This window comes from Macaca mulatta, chromosome 3, assembly GCF_049350105.2.
Source record: "Macaca mulatta isolate MMU2019108-1 chromosome 3, T2T-MMU8v2.0, whole genome shotgun sequence".
NCBI lineage: Eukaryota > Metazoa > Chordata > Mammalia > Primates > Cercopithecidae > Macaca > Macaca mulatta.
Window position 1 is genome coordinate 136,933,330 of NC_133408.1, and position 5,796 is coordinate 136,939,125.

The window sequence follows — 5,796 nt, forward strand, 5'->3', positions numbered from 1 at the left end:
ACCCGGAGCAGGGGACAAGCAGGAAGCCCCGCCCCTTCTGAGCTGGCAGGACAGGAGCTTCCCAGCTGCCCTCTTAGGCACAGGACTCGAGCACCTCTGTAGTCTGCACCTCTGGGGGCCCAGGAAGGACCCCTGTCCCCGCAGGCTCGGGGGTATCCGTTCTCGCTGCCATGCCTCTTCCTGCTTAGGGCACCTGCTCCCGTCTCAGAGTGGGGCGAAGCGTGGACACTGTCACAGCCCGGCCAGGTGTGCCCACACTTAGGGAAATGCTGACACCCCAGCCCCCTGTCACTTTGGCCCCCTCCAGACGTTGGGCACTTGCAGGCATGAAAGGGGAAGCCTAGAGGAAGCTGAGGGTGGTTCTAGAGCTGGCTTGCAGGTGCCCCTTGGTGCCAGCAGCCTGGGTATCAAGAATTGCTGCAGGAGGTAGTCTCCTCGGTGGAAGACGGCGGGTCCCTGGTGAGGCCCTACCTTCGGGCCAGGGAGGGCTTGAGGCTGGGGGCCATGCTGCCAGTCCTGCAGACAGGAGTGGGAGCTTGTGGTGCCGTTTCCAGGCCCACCCACGGCACCCCATGAGCCAAGCAGCACGCACTTCCTCCCCTCTGAGGCCCATAAAAGTTCCAGTCTCAGCCAGAGCAGAGCAGAGGACGCAGAGATGCTGGAATGACCCGCTGCAGACAGGAGCTACCCTGTCTACTGAGAGCTGCAGACGACATGCCTGCAGAGAGGAGCCACCCACTCCAGTGCCTCCTCTCTGCTGATAGCTGCAGACAACAAGATGACCAGCAACAGAGAGGAGCTGCCCTCTCTGCTGATAGCTGAACACTTGTTGGAACGACCTGCCTACAGAGAGGAGCTACCCTTTCTGGCACGAGCTGAATACTGGTTGGGACACCCAGGCTACAAAGAGGAGCTGCCCCCAGCGGGTCTTCTCTGAGCTGTTCTATTGCTCAATAAATCTCCTGTTTGTCTTGCTCACCCTCTACTTCTTTCTTCCTGGTCGTGAGACAAGAACTCAGGACCCATTGAATGGTGAGGCTAAAAGAGCTGCTGTAACACAAACAGGGCTGAAACATGTCGCTTGCTCACCACGTTGTGGATGAAGAGAAGGAAAGAAGAGCTGTGGACTTTCGGCGAACCCAGACCTGGGAGCTCCCCGAGACAGAGCTGTGACTCGTTTTGGGACCCTACAGTTCCTGGCCTCTCCATGTTTACAGGCGCCACCGCATTCCCTGGTGCCAGCCAGGGAAGCTGCTTGCACTGCACCTGGTTCAGTCACAGCCTCGCAGTGAGCGGGCACCCGTGCCGGCACCTGGAGCTGCCCACCCCATGGCAGCAGCCCTAGCGTGTCTGACTGTGCAATGCCCGGACCTCACACTCACTCACACACCTTCTCACTGCTCCACGCCTGCCTCGCCCAGGCGTGGGATCCAGGCCAGTACCATGAGCTATGCAGCCTGCCAGGCTGAGTGGGTGGAACGAGCCCAGCTGGCCCGAGCAAAACTCGGGCAAAGGCGCCACCGGCCACAGGTTTCCAGACAGAAAAGTGACACCCCAAAGATCCCCATAAGAGTATCTCAATAAATTTTAGAGAAATAGAGAAAGCAACTAGAATGAGAACAAAGCTGTAATTGATTTTTTAAAGTAGTAATTTATATTTGCTTACATTTACTGGGAAATGGAGGCATTTGGTAGTTTGTGGTGACACAGTGGCCTTCTTTTTGTCTGTTTAGATAAAATTGTGAAGAGGCCTTGTGTTGCCACACTTTATCTTGGTCTCAGAGTAAACTTGTCTGATGTTGATAATCTGAGGACGTTTACATTCAACAGAATAGCAGCACGGCCTAGCTGTGAGCACCAGGTCAGCTTCTGACAAGAGTCCTTGTTGTGACTGGCACACTGGTTTTAGGACGTCAAGGGTTGCTTTTTGCTTTTCCAATTTTGTGTGTGTGTGTGTGTGTGTGTGTGTGTTTTAAAGCAAAACTCAAAATATAGTAATCAGTGAGTTATTTTTAAATTCAATAGTAAATGTTAAAGCAGAATATAGTCCTGAAAAATGGTAGCTGAGTCTGGGACACATATTTTAAGGAAAATAAACATTATTCACACTCATGCATTCATTTGACAAATACATTGAATGTCTAGTAGATATAGAGTTCTATAAGTAGCCCTGAGGGAAATATAGAGATGAGTAAAGGATAGTGATTGTCTTTGAAAAGCATACACTTTGGTCATACATATGATAGATATTTCCAACTTCCGCCATTTATTATAAATAAAGAATGACTATCAGCATGTTTATTAACTAATTCTTTGTTTAAAGTTGAATTCTAGGGCTGAGCACAGTGGCCCATGCCTAATCTCAGCACTTTGGGAGGCTGAGGCAGGCAGATCACTTGAGTCCAGGAGTTCAAGACCAGCCTGGGCAACACGGTGAAGCACCATCTCTACAAAAATTTAGCTAGGTATGGTGGTGTGTGCCTGTCGTTCCAGCTATCCAGGAGGCTGAGATGGGAGGATCACCTAAGCCCAGGAGGTCGAGACTCTAGTGAGCTGTGAGCCCACCTCTGTACTCCAACCTGGGCAACAGAGTGAGACCCTGTCAAAATAAAAAAATACCGAATTGTAAATAACTGCATGTGGAAACCTAACCTTGAGAACATTGTCAGCGAAGCTTTGAGGAAATTTTTAGCTTCATGTATACATATTGTGAAATTCAAATACTTATTTCCCATAGACTCTTATTAAGGCTGCTATACAGAGTTGCCAGTAGAAATAAATATATAGCTGAATCTAACGGAAGAAGTCAGGGTTAAATAAAACATTACTAATAGCTGCTCCCCATAAGTATTACCCAGCCATGTAGGCGTTAGCTATGGTGTGCATTTACAGTGATGGATGGATGGTATAAAACCAGAATTGTGCCATGCAATCTTGGAAATTCATGTATCAAATAAATATGTCTTGGTAAATTTTTCCCCATTAAGTCATATCAAGATGTGATGGTTGGAACCACTGTTCTTTTTGCTATTGTCATCAGCCTTTTATATTCAATAAATACGATCCTCCTCTGAAAGGAAATCATTCCCAGGGAAAACACACCATTTAAATGTATTGTTAACAGAAGTAATTGTTATGCAGAAAAATAGCCATTTGCATCACAAGCACATTCTCATTATTAGTTGCTTCATGGAGGTACAGTTACTGAGTAAATTTTCTATAAGCTCAAAAAATTCCAAGTAACCCTTAATAAGTTAAGAGTTCTTTCTGGTTTATGGTCATTCTGTTTCCAATAGTCAGAGCATTAAACTTCCTGAAGTTCACCTTAATTTAACCTTCATGCCTTTTGTGTATTTTCAAATTGTTTTGTTTTGTTTATACTGTTGAATCTTCAGAGTTTCATATTATTCTAGGTACCTATACTGGTTTCAGTCATCATATTGTTGGGTACTTTCACAGTCCTGCCCTCTTTGTACACTCCTTCCCAGAGAGTGATGATAGGAATGTTAGCTCTTTTATTATTGCCCCATAGGTCCCTGCAGTCTTGTCAATTTTTTAAAAATCTATTTTCTCTCTGTTGTTTCCATTCTGCCGTTGAATCTACTCACTGAGTTTTTATTGCAGTTATTGCATGCTTGAGTTCTGGAATTTCCCTTTGGTTCTTTTTTTTCTTCTTCTATTTTGTTGCCATCATATTCTGTTTCCTTTCAGAGACTTTCTATTTTCATTTGGTTCAAGCATATTTGTAATGCTTGTTAAAACATGTTTTAAGTTTCTGCTTTAAAATCTTGCTCAGATAGTCCTAACATGTTTGTCATCTCGATGTTTGTATGTATTGTTTTTCCCTTTTTATTCAAATTGTGGTTTTCCTTTTTCTTGGAATAGCATAGTATTTTTAATTAAGTCCTGGATATTTTGTGGGTCACATTATGAGACTCTGGATTTTATGTAAATCTTTCATAGCTGGCTTTCTCTGACACTGCTGCAGCAGAGGAAGAGAGGGGTGCCACCTTGTTACTTCCAGGTAGGGGTGGAAGGTCAAGTTCTCTCTCAGCCTTCATTGAGATTAAATAAGACACATTCTTTTTGCTCTGCTGGGTATGGGTGGAATTCTGGCTCCCTTCTGCTGATACCATGATGCATGATCCCTCTGCTGATACCATGATACATGATCCCTCTGCTGATACCACAATGACTAGGAGGAGCAGGAGTGCTTTCTTACTGCTGATCAGGGTAGGAGTTCTGCCCAGCACTGACAGCAGGGCAGGAGTGGCCTCATCTCTGGGTGTTAGGGAATGTCTTGATTCTTCATTAGTCCTCCTCTGACCCCACCCTGGTGAAGAGGGGAAAGGCCACCTAGTCACTGCATGGGGTGGAAGACCATGCTCCCCACTTGGTTTCCACTGACACTGTTGGAATGGACACTCCTTATTGTCCAGTGGGGAAGAACATCCCAGCTCCCTACCTTGGCCTTCTCTCACACTGTCCAGGAAGGTGGGTTAGGAATGGTGTAATTCTAGGCTTCCCACTTAGCCTTTGCTGTCATGGAGGGCAGGATTGGGGCCACAGTTATTTCTCTGGTGTTTAGCCAGAGTAGAGCAGTTATTTATTGTGTAAAATGTTTCCGTCTTGCTAATCCTCCCATTTCCTGATCAATTGACTACAGAGGACAGGCTTTCATTGGGTTTATTTTTGTCTGCCCCTATTTATATTTCCAGTTTGTCAATTTTCCAGCATTCTGTCTGGGATACATGAGGCCAAAAGAAAACTCAGGGAATTTACTATCATGTTTTTTCTCTGGTTTCAGCACCTCTAAATGGTCTGCCTTCTTTTCTCTACTTTTCAGAGTCTTATTATGTTCATTTTACATATAATGTCTAGAACTTTTAGCTGTAATTAGTGGAAGAAATATATTTAAAAAATCTTCTCCATTTTGCTAGAAGCAGAAGTCCAAAAACAAATTTATTTTCTGTGTTCAAATGTGTAACTTGTATTTACCATAAATTGTATCCATGAGGACAGTGAGACTCTTTTATAAGAAGATGGAAGTCTCATATTGAAACCAACTCAATAATCCCATAGACAGCTTTTTTTTTTTTTCTTTGAGAAACATAGAAATTGACCTTTCTGGTTTTAAAGCTTGAAGCTAAGTTTGTGTTATCTGAGTTTCTTCCTGAAGAAATGACCTTCTGGGCTCTCAAAATGTATCAAAGAACTGCAAGGCACCAGATTGCTACATCTAGACAATGAGATGCCAGACTCCTAATTAGTCGCGATTGTTTTCTTACCCTTCCCTAATTCCTGCTTGCCTAACTGACCACCTGCTTTTTGTTAACCAACTCCTCTTCCTTACCCCTTCCTAGCTCCGGTTTTCCCACACATAATTATATATTTTTCTCTTTTCTAGAAACTCCCAATTTTAGTTGGTCAGGGAGGCGGATTTGAGGTGATCTCATTAAAGCTTTTTTCCCTGACAATACTTGTTGTGTTAGTTATTGGCTTTCTGTTCAGTGAGCAGCAGGACCTGGGTCGAACCCCTGATGTTTTGGTAACAATATAACCTTTAGCATCCAATTTGTTTTAGTAGTTTTTACAGCATTGCATTGGGAAAATTCTGCTTGATAAATAAGTTACCACCATATCCTTTTTTATTGGCCTATCACCCATAAGCCAGATCCTACCTGCTGCTTATTTTGGTAAACAAAGTTGTATTGAATTATAATCACACCTGTTTATTTACATGTTGCTTATGGCTACTTTTACAATGCAATTACATAGTTGAATAGTTGTGACAGA